This window comes from Phyllobates terribilis, unplaced genomic scaffold (genome assembly GCF_046119375.1).
Source record: "Phyllobates terribilis strain yellow unplaced genomic scaffold, ASM4611937v1 Scaffold_28__1_contigs__length_16237799, whole genome shotgun sequence".
In the NCBI taxonomy this organism is placed as follows: domain Eukaryota; kingdom Metazoa; phylum Chordata; class Amphibia; order Anura; family Dendrobatidae; genus Phyllobates; species Phyllobates terribilis.
Window position 1 is genome coordinate 9,161,105 of NW_027362788.1, and position 16,160 is coordinate 9,177,264.

The window sequence follows — 16,160 nt, forward strand, 5'->3', positions numbered from 1 at the left end:
CGGAATTCCGCTGACGCTTAAAATTGCTTCAAAACTCTTCCATTGTTCTCGGAATTCCGCTGAAGTTTAAGAATGCTTCGGAACTCTTCCATTGTTCTCGGAATTCTGCTGAAGTTTTGAAGTTTAAAAATGCTTCGGAATTCTTCCATTGTTCTCGGATTTCCCGTGACGCTTAAAAATGCTTCACAACTCTTCCATTGTTCACGGAATTCCGCTGACTTTTAAAAATGCTTCGGAACTCTTCGATTGTTTTCAAAATTCCGCTGACGTTTAAAAATGCTTCAGAACTCTTCCATTGTTCTCGGAATTCCGGTGAAGTTTAAAAATGCTTCGGAACTCTTACATTGTTCTCAGAATTCCGCTGAAGTTTTAACATGCTTTGGTACCCTTCTATTGTTCTCGGAATTCTGCTGACTTTTAAAAATGGTTCAGAACTCTTCCATTGTGCCAGGAATTCTGCTGAAGTTTAAAAATGCTTCGGAACTCTTCCATTGTTCTCGGAATTCCGCTGACTTTTAAAAATGCTTCGGAACTCTTCCATTGTTCTCGGAATTCCGCTGACTTTTAAAAATGCTTCGGAATTCTTCCATTGTTCTCGGAATTCTGCTGAAGTTTTGAAGTTTAAAAATGCTTCAGAATTCTTCCATTGTTCTCGGAATTCCGCTGACGCTTAAAAATGCTTCACAACTCTTCTATTTTTCTCAGAATTCCGCTGACTTTTAAAAATGCTTCAGAACTCTTCCATTGTTCTCGGAATTCCGCTGACGTTTAAAGATGCTTCGGAACTCTTCCATTGTTCTCGGAATTCCGCTGACGCTTAAAATTGCTTCAAAACTCTTCCATTGTTCTCGGAATTCCGCTGAAGTTTAAGAATGCTTCAGAACTCTTCCATTGTTCTCGGAATTCTGCTGAAGTTTTGAAATTTAAAAATGCTTCGGAATTCTTCCATTGTTCTCAGAATTCCGCTGACGCTTAAAAATGCTTCACAACTCTTCTATTGTTCTCGGAATTCCGCTGACGTTTAAAAATGCTTCAGAACTCTTCCATTGTTCTCGGAATTCCGCTGATGTTTAAAAATGCTTCGGAACTCTTCCATTGTTCTCGGAATTCCGGTGAAGTTTAAAAATGCTTCGGAACTCTTACATTGTTCTCAGAATTCCGCTGAAGTTTAAACATGCTTTGGTACCCTTCTATTGTTCTCGGAATTCTGCTGACTTTGAAAAATGCTTCAGAACTCTTCCATTGTTCCAGGAATTCTGCTGAAGTGTAAAAATGCCTCGGAACTCTTCCATTGTTCTCGGAATTCCGCTGACTTTTAAAAATGCTTCGGAACTCTTCCATTGTTCTCGGAATTCCGCTGAAGTTTAAGAATGCTGCGGAATTCTTCCATTGTTTTCGGAATTCTGCTGAAGTTTTGAAGTTTAAAAATGCTTCGGAATTCTTCCATTGTTCTCGGAATTCCGCTCACGCTTAAAAATGCTTCAGAACTCTTCCATTGTTCTCGGAATTCCGCTGACGTTTAAAAATGCTTCGGAACTCTTCCAATGTTCTCGGAATTCTGCTGAAGTTTAAGAATGCTTCGGAACTCTTCCATTGTTCTCGGAATTCTGCTGAAGTTTAAAAATGCTTCGGAATTCTTCCATTGTTCTCGGAATTCTGCTGAAGTTTTGAAGTTTAAAAATGCTTCGGAATTCTTCCATTGTTCTCGGAATTCCGCTGACGCTTAAAAATGCTTCACAACTCTTCTATTATTCTCAGAATTCCGCTGACTTTTAAAAATGCTTCATAACTCTTCCATTGTTCTCAGAATTCCGCTGACTTTTAAAAATGCGTCAGAACTCTTCCATTGTTCTCGGAATTCCGCAGACTTTTAAAAATGCTTTGGAACTCTTCCATTGTTCTCGGAATTCCGCTGACGCTTAAAATTGCTTCAAAACTCTTCCATTGTTCTCGGAATTCCGCTGAAGTTTAAGAATGCTTCGGAACTCTTCCATTGTTCTCGGAATTCTGCTGAAGTTTTGAAGTTTAAAAATGCTTCGGAATTCATCCATTGTTCTCGGAATTCCGCTGACGTTTAAAAATGCTTCACAACTCTTCTATTTTTCTCAGAATTCCGCTGACTTTTAAAAATGCTTCAGAACTCTTCCATTGTTCTCGGAATTCCGCTGACGTTTAAAAATGCTTCGGAACTCTTCCATTGTTCTCGGAATTCCGCTGACGCTTAAAATTGCTTCAAAACTCTTCCATTGTTCTCGGAATTCCGCTGAAGTTTAAGAATGCTTCAGAACTCTTCCATTGTTCTCGGAATTCTGCTGAAGTTTTGAAATTTAAAAATGCTTCGGAATTCTTCCATTGTTCTCAGAATTCCGCTGACGCTTAAAAATGCTTCACAACTCTTCTATTGTTCTCGGAATTCCGCTGACGTTTAAAAATGCTTCAGAACTCTTCCATTGTTCTCGGAATTCCGCTGATGTTTAAAAATGCTTCGGAACTCTTCCATTGTTCTCGGAATTCCGGTGAAGTTTAAAAATGCTTCGGAACTCTTACATTGTTCTCAGAATTCCGCTGAAGTTTTAACATGCTTTGGTACCCTTCTATTGTTCTCGGAATTCTGCTGACTTTTAAAAATGGTTCAGAACTCTTCCATTGTGCCAGGAATTCTGCTGAAGTGTAAAAATGCTTCGGAACTCTTCCATTGTTCTCGGAATTCCGCTGACTTTTAAAAATGCTTCGGAACTCTTCCATTGTTCTCGGAATTCCGCTGAAGTTTAAGAATGCTTCGGAATTCTTCCATTGTTTTCGGAATTCTGCTGAAGTTTTGAAGTTTAAAAATGCTTCGGAATTCTTCCATTGTTCTCGGAATTCTGCTCACGCTTAAAAATGCTTCACAACTCTTCTATTTTTCTCAGAATTCCGCTGACTTTTAAAAATGCGTCAGAACTCTTCCATTGTTCTCGGAATTCCGCTGACGTTTAAAAATGCTTCGGAACTCTTCCATTGTTCTCGGAATTCTGCTGAAGTTTAAGAATGCTTCGTAACTCTTCCATTGTTCTCGGAATTCTGCTGAAGTTTAAAAATGCTTCGGAATTCTTCCATTGTTCTCGGAATTCTGCTGAAGTTTTGAAGTTTAAAAATGCTTCGGAATTCTTCCATTGTTCTCGGAATTCCGCTGATGCTTAAAAATGCTTCACAACTCTTCTATTGTTCTCAGAATTCCGCTGACTTTTAAAAATGCTTCAGAACTCTTCCATTGTTCTCGGAATTCCGCTGACGTTTAAAAATGCTTCGGAACTCTTCCATTGTTCTCGGAATTCCGCTGACGCTTAAAATTGCTTCAAAACTCTTCCATTGTTCTCGGAATTCCGCTGAAGTTTAAGAATGCTTCGGAACTCTTCCATTGTTCTCGGAATTCTGCTGAAGTTTTGAAGTTTAAAAATGCTTCGGAATTCTTCCATTGTTCTCAGAATTCCGCTGACGCTTAAAAATGCTTCACAACTCTTCTATTGTTCTCGGAATTCCGCTGACATTTAAAAATGCTTCGGAACTCTTCCATTGTTCTCGGAATTCCGCTGAAGTTTAAGAATGCTTCAGAACTCTGCCATTGTTCTCGGAATTCTGCTGAAGTTTAAAAATGCTTCACAACTCTTCTATTGTTCTCGGAATTCCGCTGACATTTAAAAATGCTTCGGAACTCTTCCATTGTTCTCGGAATTCCGCTGACGCTTAAAATTGCTTCAAAACTCTTCCATTGTTCTCGGAATTCCGCTGAAGTTTAAGAATGCTTCGGAACTCTTCCATTGTTCTCGGAATTCTGCTGAAGTTTTGAAGTTTAAAAATGCTTCGGAATTCTTCCATTGTTCTCGGATTTCCCGTGACGCTTAAAAATGCTTCACAACTCTTCCATTGTTCACGGAATTCCGCTGACTTTTAAAAATGCTTCGGAACTCTTCGATTGTTTTCAAAATTCCGCTGACGTTTAAAAATGCTTCAGAACTCTTCCATTGTTCTCGGAATTCCGGTGAAGTTTAAAAATGCTTCGGAACTCTTACATTGTTCTCAGAATTCCGCTGAAGTTTTAACATGCTTTGGTACCCTTCTATTGTTCTCGGAATTCTGCTGACTTTTAAAAATGGTTCAGAACTCTTCCATTGTGCCAGGAATTCTGCTGAAGTTTAAAAATGCTTCGGAACTCTTCCATTGTTCTCGGAATTCCGCTGACTTTTAAAAATGCTTCGGAACTCTTCCATTGTTCTCGGAATTCCGCTGACTTTTAAAAATGCTTCGGAATTCTTCCATTGTTCTCGGAATTCTGCTGAAGTTTTGAAGTTTAAAAATGCTTCAGAATTCTTCCATTGTTCTCGGAATTCCGCTGACGCTTAAAAATGCTTCACAACTCTTCTATTTTTCTCAGAATTCCGCTGACTTTTAAAAATGCTTCAGAACTCTTCCATTGTTCTCGGAATTCCGCTGACGTTTAAAGATGCTTCGGAACTCTTCCATTGTTCTCGGAATTCCGCTGACGCTTAAAATTGCTTCAAAACTCTTCCATTGTTCTCGGAATTCCGCTGAAGTTTAAGAATGCTTCAGAACTCTTCCATTGTTCTCGGAATTCTGCTGAAGTTTTGAAATTTAAAAATGCTTCGGAATTCTTCCATTGTTCTCAGAATTCCGCTGACGCTTAAAAATGCTTCACAACTCTTCTATTGTTCTCGGAATTCCGCTGACGTTTAAAAATGCTTCAGAACTCTTCCATTGTTCTCGGAATTCCGCTGATGTTTAAAAATGCTTCGGAACTCTTCCATTGTTCTCGGAATTCCGGTGAAGTTTAAAAATGCTTCGGAACTCTTACATTGTTCTCAGAATTCCGCTGAAGTTTAAACATGCTTTGGTACCCTTCTATTGTTCTCGGAATTCTGCTGACTTTGAAAAATGCTTCAGAACTCTTCCATTGTTCCAGGAATTCTGCTGAAGTGTAAAAATGCCTCGGAACTCTTCCATTGTTCTCGGAATTCCGCTGACTTTTAAAAATGCTTCGGAACTCTTCCATTGTTCTCGGAATTCCGCTGAAGTTTAAGAATGCTGCGGAATTCTTCCATTGTTTTCGGAATTCTGCTGAAGTTTTGAAGTTTAAAAATGCTTCGGAATTCTTCCATTGTTCTCGGAATTCCGCTCACGCTTAAAAATGCTTCAGAACTCTTCCATTGTTCTCGGAATTCCGCTGACGTTTAAAAATGCTTCGGAACTCTTCCAATGTTCTCGGAATTCTGCTGAAGTTTAAGAATGCTTCGGAACTCTTCCATTGTTCTCGGAATTCTGCTGAAGTTTAAAAATGCTTCGGAATTCTTCCATTGTTCTCGGAATTCTGCTGAAGTTTTGAAGTTTAAAAATGCTTCGGAATTCTTCCATTGTTCTCGGAATTCCGCTGACGCTTAAAAATGCTTCACAACTCTTCTATTATTCTCAGAATTCCGCTGACTTTTAAAAATGCTTCATAACTCTTCCATTGTTCTCGGAATTCCGCTGACGTTTAAAAATGCTTCGGAACTCTTCCATTGTTCTCGGAATTCTGCTGAAGTTTTGAAGTTTAAAAATGCTTCGGAATTCTTCCATTGTTCTCGGAATTCCGCTGACGCTTAAAAATGCTTCACAACTCTTCTATTATTCTCAGAATTCCGCTGACTTTTAAAAATGCTTCATAACTCTTCCATTGTTCTCGGAATTCCGCTGACGCTTAAAATTGCTTCAAAACTCTTCCATTGTTCTCGGAATTCCGCTGAAGTTTAAGAATGCTTCGGAACTCTTCCATTGTTCTCGGAATTCTGCTGAAGTTTTGAAGTTTAAAAATGCTTCTGAATTCTTCCATTGTTCTCAGAATTCCGCTGACGCTTAAAAATGCTTCACAACTCTTCTATTGTTCTCGGAATTCCGCTGACATTTAAAAATGCTTCGGAACTCTTCCATTGTTCTCGGAATTCCGCTGAAGTTTAAGAATGCTTCAGAACTCTGCCATTGTTCTCGGAATTCTGCTGAAGTTTAAAAATGCTTCACAACTCTTCTATTGTTCTCGGAATTCCGCTGACATTTAAAAATGCTTCGGAACTCTTCCATTGTTCTCGGAATTCCGCTGACGCTTAAAATTGCTTCAAAACTCTTCCATTGTTCTCGGAATTCCGCTGAAGTTTAAGAATGCTTCGGAACTCTTCCATTGTTCTCGGAATTCTGCTGAAGTTTTGAAGTTTAAAAATGCTTCGGAATTCTTCCATTGTTCTCGGATTTCCGGTGACGCTTAAAAATGCTTCACAACTCTTCCATTGTTCACGGAATTCCGCTGACTTTTAAAAATGCTTCGGAACTCTTCGATTGTTTTCAAAATTCCGCTGACGTTTAAAAATGCTTCAGAACTCTTCCATTGTTCTCGGAATTCCGGTGAAGTTTAAAAATGCTTCGGAACTCTTACATTGTTCTCAGAATTCCGCTGAAGTTTTAACATGCTTTGGTACCCTTCTATTGTTCTCGGAATTCTGCTGACTTTTAAAAATGGTTCAGAACTCTTCCATTGTGCCAGGAATTCTGCTGAAGTTTAAAAATGCTTCGGAACTCTTCCATTGTTCTCGGAATTCCGCTGATGTTTAAAAATGCTTCGGAACTCTTCCATTGTTCTCGGAATTCCGGTGAAGTTTAAAAATGCTTCGGAACTCTTACATTGTTCTCAGAATTCCGCTGAAGTTTAAACATGCTTTGGTACCCTTCTATTGTTCTCGGAATTCTGCTGACTTTGAAAAATGCTTCAGAACTCTTCCATTGTTCCAGGAATTCTGCTGAAGTGTAAAAATGCTTCGGAACTCTTCCATTGTTCTCGGAATTCCGCTGACTTTTAAAAATGCTTCGGAACTCTTCCATTGTTCTCGGAATTCCGCTGAAGTTTAAGAATGCTTCGGAATTCTTCCATTGTTTTCGGAATTCTGCTGAAGTTTTGAAGTTTAAAAATGCTTCGGAATTCTTCCATTGTTCTCGGAATTCCGCTCACGCTTAAAAATGCTTCGGAACTCTTCCATTGTTCTCGGAATTCTGCTGAAGTTTAAGAATGCTTCGGAACTCTTCCATTGTTCTCGGAATTCTGCTGAAGTTTAAAAATGCTTCGGAATTCTTCCATTGTTCTCGGAATTCTGCTGAAGTTTTGAAGTTTAAAAATGCTTCGGAATTCTTCCATTGTTCTCGGAATTCCGCTGATGCTTAAAAATGCTTCACAACTCTTCTATTGTTCTCAGAATTCCGCTGACTTTTAAAAATGCTTCAGAACTCTTCCATTGTTCTCGGAATTCCGCTGACGTTTAAAAATGCTTCGGAACTCTTCCATTGTTCTCGGAATTCCGCTGACGCTTAAAATTGCTTCAAAACTCTTCCATTGTTCTCGGAATTCCGCTGAAGTTTAAGAATGCTTCGGAACTCTTCCATTGTTCTCGGAATTCTGCTGAAGTTTTGAAGTTTAAAAATGCTTCGGAATTCTTCCATTGTTCTCAGAATTCCGCTGACGCTTAAAAATGCTTCACAACTCTTCTATTGTTCTCGGAATTCCGCTGACATTTAAAAATGCTTCGGAACTCTTCCATTGTTCTCGGAATTCCGCTGAAGTTTAAGAATGCTTCAGAACTCTGCCATTGTTCTCGGAATTCTGCTGAAGTTTAAAAATGCTTCACAACTCTTCTATTGTTCTCGGAATTCCGCTGACATTTAAAAATGCTTCGGAACTCTTCCATTGTTCTCGGAATTCCGCTGAAGTTTAAGAATGCTTCGGAACTCTTCCATTGTTCTCGGAATTCTGCTGAAGTTTTGAAGTTTAAAAATGCTTCGGAATTCTTCCATTGTTCTCGGATTTCCCGTGACGCTTAAAAATGCTTCACAACTCTTCCATTGTTCACGGAATTCCGCTGACTTTTAAAAATGCTTCGGAACTCTTCGATTGTTTTCAAAATTCCGCTGATGTTTAAAAATGCTTCAGAACTCTTCCATTGTTCTCGGAATTCCGGTGAAGTTTAAAAATGCTTCGGAACTCTTACATTGTTCTCAGAATTCCGCTGAAGTTTTAACATGCTTTGGTACCCTTCTATTGTTCTCGGAATTCTGCTGACTTTTAAAAATGGTTCAGAACTCTTCCATTGTGCCAGGAATTCTGCTGAAGTTTAAAAATGCTTCGGAACTCTTCCATTGTTCTCGGAATTCCGCTGACTTTTAAAAATGCTTCGGAACTCTTCCATTGTTCTCGGAATTCCGCTGACTTTTAAAAATGCTTCGGAATTCTTCCATTGTTCTCGGAATTCTGCTGAAGTTTTGAAGTTTAAAAATGCTTCAGAATTCTTCCATTGTTCTCGGAATTCCGCTGACGCTTAAAAATGCTTCACAACTCTTCTATTTTTCTCAGAATTCCGCTGACTTTTAAAAATGCTTCAGAACTCTTCCATTGTTCTCGGAATTCCGCTGACGTTTAAAGATGCTTCGGAACTCTTCCATTGTTCTCGGAATTCCGCTGAAACTTAAAATTGCTTCAAAACTCTTCCATTGTTCTCGGGATTCCGCTGAAGTTTTGAAGTTTAAAAATGCTTCGGAATTCTTCCATTGTGCTCAGAATTCCGCTGACGCTTAAAAATGCTTCACAACTCTTCCATTGTTCTCGGAATTCCGCTGACGCTTAAAATTGCTTCAAAACTCTTCCATTGTTCTCGGAATTCCGCTGAAGTTTAAGAATGCTTCGGAACTCTTACATTGTTCTCGGAATTCTGCTGAAGTTTTGAAGTTTAAAAATGCTTCGGAATTCTTCCATTGTTCTCAGAATTCCGCTGACGCTTAAAAATGCGTCACAACTCTTCTATTTTTCTCAGAATTCCGCTGACTTTTAAAAATGCGTCAGAACTCTTCCATTGTTCTCGGAATTCCGCAGACTTTTAAAAATGCTTTGGAACTCTTCCATTGTTCTCGGAATTCCGCTGACGCTTAAAATTGCTTCAAAACTCTTCCATTGTTCTCGGAATTCCGCTGAAGTTTAAGAATGCTTCGGAACTCTTCCATTGTTCTCGGAATTCTGCTGAAGTTTTGAAGTTTAAAAATGCTTCGGAATTCATCCATTGTTCTCGGAATTCCGCTGACGTTTAAAAATGCTTCACAACTCTTCTATTTTTCTCAGAATTCCGCTGACTTTTAAAAATGCTTCAGAACTCTTCCATTGTTCTCGGAATTCCGCTGACGTTTAAAAATGCTTCGGAACTCTTCCATTGTTCTCGGAATTCCGCTGACGCTTAAAATTGCTTCAAAACTCTTCCATTGTTCTCGGAATTCCGCTGAAGTTTAAGAATGCTTCAGAACTCTTCCATTGTTCTCGGAATTCTGCTGAAGTTTTGAAATTTAAAAATGCTTCGGAATTCTTCCATTGTTCTCAGAATTCCGCTGACGCTTAAAAATGCTTCACAACTCTTCTATTGTTCTCGGAATTCCGCTGACGTTTAAAAATGCTTCAGAACTCTTCCATTGTTCTCGGAATTCCGCTGATGTTTAAAAATGCTTCGGAACTCTTCCATTGTTCTCGGAATTCCGGTGAAGTTTAAAAATGCTTCGGAACTCTTACATTGTTCTCAGAATTCCGCTGAAGTTTAAACATGCTTTGGTACCCTTCTATTGTTCTCGGAATTCTGCTGACTTTGAAAAATGCTTCAGAACTCTTCCATTGTTCCAGGAATTCTGCTGAAGTGTAAAAATGCTTCGGAACTCTTCCATTGTTCTCGGAATTCCGCTGACTTTTAAAAATGCTTCGGAACTCTTCCATTGTTCTCGGAATTCCGCTGAAGTTTAAGAATGCTGCGGAATTCTTCCATTGTTTTCGGAATTCTGCTGAAGTTTTGAAGTTTAAAAATGCTTCGGAATTCTTCCATTGTTCTCGGAATTCCGCTCACGCTTAAAAATGCTTCAGAACTCTTCCATTGTTCTCGGAATTCCGCTGACGTTTAAAAATGCTTCGGAACTCTTTCATTGTTCTCGGAATTCTGCTGAAGTTTAAGAATGCTTTGGAACTCTTCCATTGTTCTCGGAATTCTGCTGAAGTTTAAAAATGCTTCGGAATTCTTCCATTGTTCTCGGAATTCTGCTGAAGTTTTGAAGTTTAAAAATGCTTCGGAATTCTTCCATTGTTCTCGGAATTCCGCTGACGCTTAAAAATGCTTCACAACTCTTCTATTATTCTCAGAATTCCGCTGACTTTTAAAAATGCTTCATAACTCTTCCATTGTTCTCGGAATTCCGCTGACGTTTAAAAATGCTTCGGAACTCTTCCATTGTTCTCGGAATTCCGCTGAAGTTTAAGAATGCTTCAGAACTCTGCCATTGTTCTCGGAATTCTGCTGAAGTTTAAAAATGCTTCACAACTCTTCTATTTTTCTCAGAATTCCGCTGACTTTTAAAAATGCGTCAGAACTCTTCCATTGTTCTCGGAATTCCGCTGACGTTTAAAAATGCTTCGGAACTCTTCCATTGTTCTCGGAATTCTGCTGAAGTTTAAGAATGCTTCGGAACTCTTCCATTGTTCTCGGAATTCTGCTGAAGTTTAAAAATGCTTCGGAATTCTTCCATTGTTCTCGGAATTCTGCTGAAGTTTTGAAGTTTAAAAATGCTTCGGAATTCTTCCATTGTTCTCGGAATTCCGCTGATGCTTAAAAATGCTTCACAACTCTTCTATTGTTCTCAGAATTCCGCTGACTTTTAAAAATGCTTCAGAACTCTTCCATTGTTCTCGGAATTCCGCTGACGTTTAAAAATGCTTCGGAACTCTTCCATTGTTCTCGGAATTCCGCTGACGCTTAAAATTGCTTCAAAACTCTTCCATTGTTCTCGGAATTCCGCTGAAGTTTAAGAATGCTTCGGAACTCTTCCATTGTTCTCGGAATTCTGCTGAAGTTTTGAAGTTTAAAAATGCTTCGGAATTCTTCCATTGTTCTCAGAATTCCGCTGACGCTTAAAAATGCTTCACAACTCTTCTATTGTTCTCGGAATTCCGCTGACATTTAAAAATGCTTCGGAACTCTTCCATTGTTCTCGGAATTCCGCTGAAGTTTAAGAATGCTTCAGAACTCTGCCATTGTTCTCGGAATTCTGCTGAAGTTTAAAAATGCTTCACAACTCTTCTATTGTTCTCGGAATTCCGCTGACATTTAAAAATGCTTCGGAACTCTTCCATTGTTCTCGGAATTCCGCTGACGCTTAAAATTGCTTCAAAACTCTTCCATTGTTCTCGGAATTCCGCTGAAGTTTAAGAATGCTTCGGAACTCTTCCATTGTTCTCGGAATTCTGCTGAAGTTTTGAAGTTTAAAAATGCTTCGGAATTCTTCCATTGTTCTCGGATTTCCCGTGACGCTTAAAAATGCTTCACAACTCTTCCATTGTTCACGGAATTCCGCTGACTTTTAAAAATGCTTCGGAACTCTTCGATTGTTTTCAAAATTCCGCTGATGTTTAAAAATGCTTCAGAACTCTTCCATTGTTCTCGGAATTCCGGTGAAGTTTAAAAATGCTTCGGAACTCTTACATTGTTCTCAGAATTCCGCTGAAGTTTTAACATGCTTTGGTACCCTTCTATTGTTCTCGGAATTCTGCTGACTTTTAAAAATGGTTCAGAACTCTTCCATTGTGCCAGGAATTCTGCTGAAGTTTAAAAATGCTTCGGAACTCTTCCATTGTTCTCGGAATTCCGCTGACTTTTAAAAATGCTTCGGAACTCTTCCATTGTTCTCGGAATTCCGCTGACTTTTAAAAATGCTTCGGAATTCTTCCATTGTTCTCGGAATTCTGCTGAAGTTTTGAAGTTTAAAAATGCTTCAGAATTCTTCCATTGTTCTCGGAATTCCGCTGACGCTTAAAAATGCTTCACAACTCTTCTATTTTTCTCAGAATTCCGCTGACTTTTAAAAATGCTTCAGAACTCTTCCATTGTTCTCGGAATTCCGCTGACGTTTAAAGATGCTTCGGAACTCTTCCATTGTTCTCGGAATTCCGCTGAAACTTAAAATTGCTTCAAAACTCTTCCATTGTTCTCGGGATTCCGCTGAAGTTTTGAAGTTTAAAAATGCTTCGGAATTCTTCCATTGTGCTCAGAATTCCGCTGACGCTTAAAAATGCTTCACAACTCTTCCATTGTTCTCGGAATTCCGCTGACGCTTAAAATTGCTTCAAAACTCTTCCATTGTTCTCGGAATTCCGCTGAAGTTTAAGAATGCTTCGGAACTCTTACATTGTTCTCGGAATTCTGCTGAAGTTTTGAAGTTTAAAAATGCTTCGGAATTCTTCCATTGTTCTCAGAATTCCGCTGACGCTTAAAAATGCGTCACAACTCTTCTATTTTTCTCAGAATTCCGCTGACTTTTAAAAATGCGTCAGAACTCTTCCATTGTTCTCGGAATTCCGCAGACTTTTAAAAATGCTTTGGAACTCTTCCATTGTTCTCGGAATTCCGCTGACGCTTAAAATTGCTTCAAAACTCTTCCATTGTTCTCGGAATTCCGCTGAAGTTTAAGAATGCTTCGGAACTCTTCCATTGTTCTCGGAATTCTGCTGAAGTTTTGAAGTTTAAAAATGCTTCGGAATTCATCCATTGTTCTCGGAATTCCGCTGACGTTTAAAAATGCTTCACAACTCTTCTATTTTTCTCAGAATTCCGCTGACTTTTAAAAATGCTTCAGAACTCTTCCATTGTTCTCGGAATTCCGCTGACGTTTAAAAATGCTTCGGAACTCTTCCATTGTTCTCGGAATTCCGCTGACGCTTAAAATTGCTTCAAAACTCTTCCATTGTTCTCGGAATTCCGCTGAAGTTTAAGAATGCTTCAGAACTCTTCCATTGTTCTCGGAATTCTGCTGAAGTTTTGAAATTTAAAAATGCTTCGGAATTCTTCCATTGTTCTCAGAATTCCGCTGACGCTTAAAAATGCTTCACAACTCTTCTATTGTTCTCGGAATTCCGCTGACGTTTAAAAATGCTTCAGAACTCTTCCATTGTTCTCGGAATTCCGCTGATGTTTAAAAATGCTTCGGAACTCTTCCATTGTTCTCGGAATTCCGGTGAAGTTTAAAAATGCTTCGGAACTCTTACATTGTTCTCAGAATTCCGCTGAAGTTTAAACATGCTTTGGTACCCTTCTATTGTTCTCGGAATTCTGCTGACTTTGAAAAATGCTTCAGAACTCTTCCATTGTTCCAGGAATTCTGCTGAAGTGTAAAAATGCTTCGGAACTCTTCCATTGTTCTCGGAATTCCGCTGACTTTTAAAAATGCTTCGGAACTCTTCCATTGTTCTCGGAATTCCGCTGAAGTTTAAGAATGCTGCGGAATTCTTCCATTGTTTTCGGAATTCTGCTGAAGTTTTGAAGTTTAAAAATGCTTCGGAATTCTTCCATTGTTCTCGGAATTCCGCTCACGCTTAAAAATGCTTCAGAACTCTTCCATTGTTCTCGGAATTCCGCTGACGTTTAAAAATGCTTCGGAACTCTTTCATTGTTCTCGGAATTCTGCTGAAGTTTAAGAATGCTTTGGAACTCTTCCATTGTTCTCGGAATTCTGCTGAAGTTTAAAAATGCTTCGGAATTCTTCCATTGTTCTCGGAATTCTGCTGAAGTTTTGAAGTTTAAAAATGCTTCGGAATTCTTCCATTGTTCTCGGAATTCCGCTGACGCTTAAAAATGCTTCACAACTCTTCTATTATTCTCAGAATTCCGCTGACTTTTAAAAATGCTTCATAACTCTTCCATTGTTCTCGGAATTCCGCTGACGTTTAAAAATGCTTCGGAACTCTTCCATTGTTCTCGGAATTCCGCTGAAGTTTAAGAATGCTTCAGAACTCTGCCATTGTTCTCGGAATTCTGCTGAAGTTTAAAAATGCTTCACAACTCTTCTATTGTTCTCGGAATTCCGCTGACATTTAAAAATGCTTCGGAACTCTTCCATTGTTCTCGGAATTCCGCTGACGCTTAAAATTGCTTCAAAACTCTTCCATTGTTCTCGGAATTCTGCTGAAGTTTTGAAGTTTAAAAATGCTTCGGAATTCTTCCATTGTTCTCGGATTTCCGGTGACGCTTAAAAATGCTTCACAACTCTTCCATTGTTCACGGAATTCCGCTGACTTTTAAAAATGCTTCGGAACTCTTCGATTGTTTTCAAAATTCCGCTGACGTTTAAAAATGCTTCAGAACTCTTCCATTGTTCTCGGAATTCCGGTGAAGTTTAAAAATGCTTCGGAACTCTTACATTGTTCTCAGAATTCCGCTGAAGTTTTAACATGCTTTGGTACCCTTCTATTGTTCTCGGAATTCTGCTGACTTTTAAAAATGGTTCAGAACTCTTCCATTGTGCCAGGAATTCTGCTGAAGTTTAAAAATGCTTCGGAACTCTTCCATTGTTCTCGGAATTCCGCTGATGTTTAAAAATGCTTCGGAACTCTTCCATTGTTCTCGGAATTCCGGTGAAGTTTAAAAATGCTTCGGAACTCTTACATTGTTCTCAGAATTCCGCTGAAGTTTAAACATGCTTTGGTACCCTTCTATTGTTCTCGGAATTCTGCTGACTTTGAAAAATGCTTCAGAACTCTTCCATTGTTCCAGGAATTCTGCTGAAGTGTAAAAATGCTTCGGAACTCTTCCATTGTTCTCGGAATTCCGCTGACTTTTAAAAATGCTTCGGAACTCTTCCATTGTTCTCGGAATTCCGCTGAAGTTTAAGAATGCTTCGGAATTCTTCCATTGTTTTCGGAATTCTGCTGAAGTTTTGAAGTTTAAAAATGCTTCGGAATTCTTCCATTGTTCTCGGAATTCTGCTCACGCTTAAAAATGCTTCACAACTCTTCTATTTTTCTCAGAATTCCGCTGACTTTTAAAAATGTGTCAGAACTCTTCCATTGTTCTCGGAATTCCCCTGACGTTTAAAAATGCTTCGGAACTCTTCCATTGTTCTCGGAATTCTGCTGAAGTTTAAGAATGCTTCGGAACTCTTCCATTGTTCTCGGAATTCTGCTGAAGTTTAAAAATGCTTCGGAATTCTTCCATTGTTCTCGGAATTCTGCTGAAGTTTTGAAGTTTAAAAATGCTTCGGAATTCTTCCATTGTTCTCGGAATTCCGCTGATGCTTAAAAATGCTTCACAACTCTTCTATTGTTCTCAGAATTCCGCTGACTTTTAAAAATGCTTCAGAACTCTTCCATTGTTCTCGGAATTCCGCTGACGTTTAAAAATGCTTCGGAACTCTTCCATTGTTCTCGGAATTCCGCTGACGCTGAAAATTGCTTCAAAACTCTTCCATTGTTCTCGGAATTCCGCTGAAGTTTAAGAATGCTTCAGAACTCTGCCATTGTTCTCGGAATTCTGCTGAAGTTTTGAAGTTTAAAAATGCTTCGGAACTCTTCCATTGTTCTCGGAATTCCGCTGACTTTTAAAAATGCTTCGGAACTCTTCCATTGTTCTCGGAATTCCGCTGACTTTTAAAAATGCTTCGGAATTCTTCCATTGTTCTCGGAATTCTGCTGAAGTTTTGAAGTTTAAAAATGCTTCAGAATTCTTCCATTGTTCTCGGAATTCCGCTGACGCTTAAAAATGCTTCACAACTCTTCTATTTTTCCCAGAATTCCGCTGACTTTTAAAAATGCTTCAGAACTCTTCCATTGTTTTCGGAATTCCGCTGACGTTTAAAGATGCTTCGGAACTCTTCCATTGTTCTCGGAATTCCGCTGAAACTTAAAATTGCTTCAAAACTCTTCCATTGTTCTCGGGATTCCGCTGAAGTTTTGAAGTTTAAAAATGCTTCGGAATTCTTCCATTGTGCTCAGAATTCCGCTGACGCTTAAAAATGCTTCACAACTCTTCCATTGTTCTCGGAATTCCGCTGACGCTTAAAATTGCTAAAAAACTCTTCCATTGTTCTCGGAATTCCGCTGAAGTTTAAGAATGCTTCGGAACTCTTACATTGTTCTCGGAATTCTGCTGAAGTTTTGAAGTTTAAAAATGCTTCGGAATTCTTCCATTGTTCTCAGAATTCCGCTGACGCTTAAAAATGCGTCACAACTCTTCTATTTTTCTCAGAATTCCGCTGACTTTTAAAAATGTGTCAGAACTCTTCCATTGTTCTCGGAATTCCGCAGA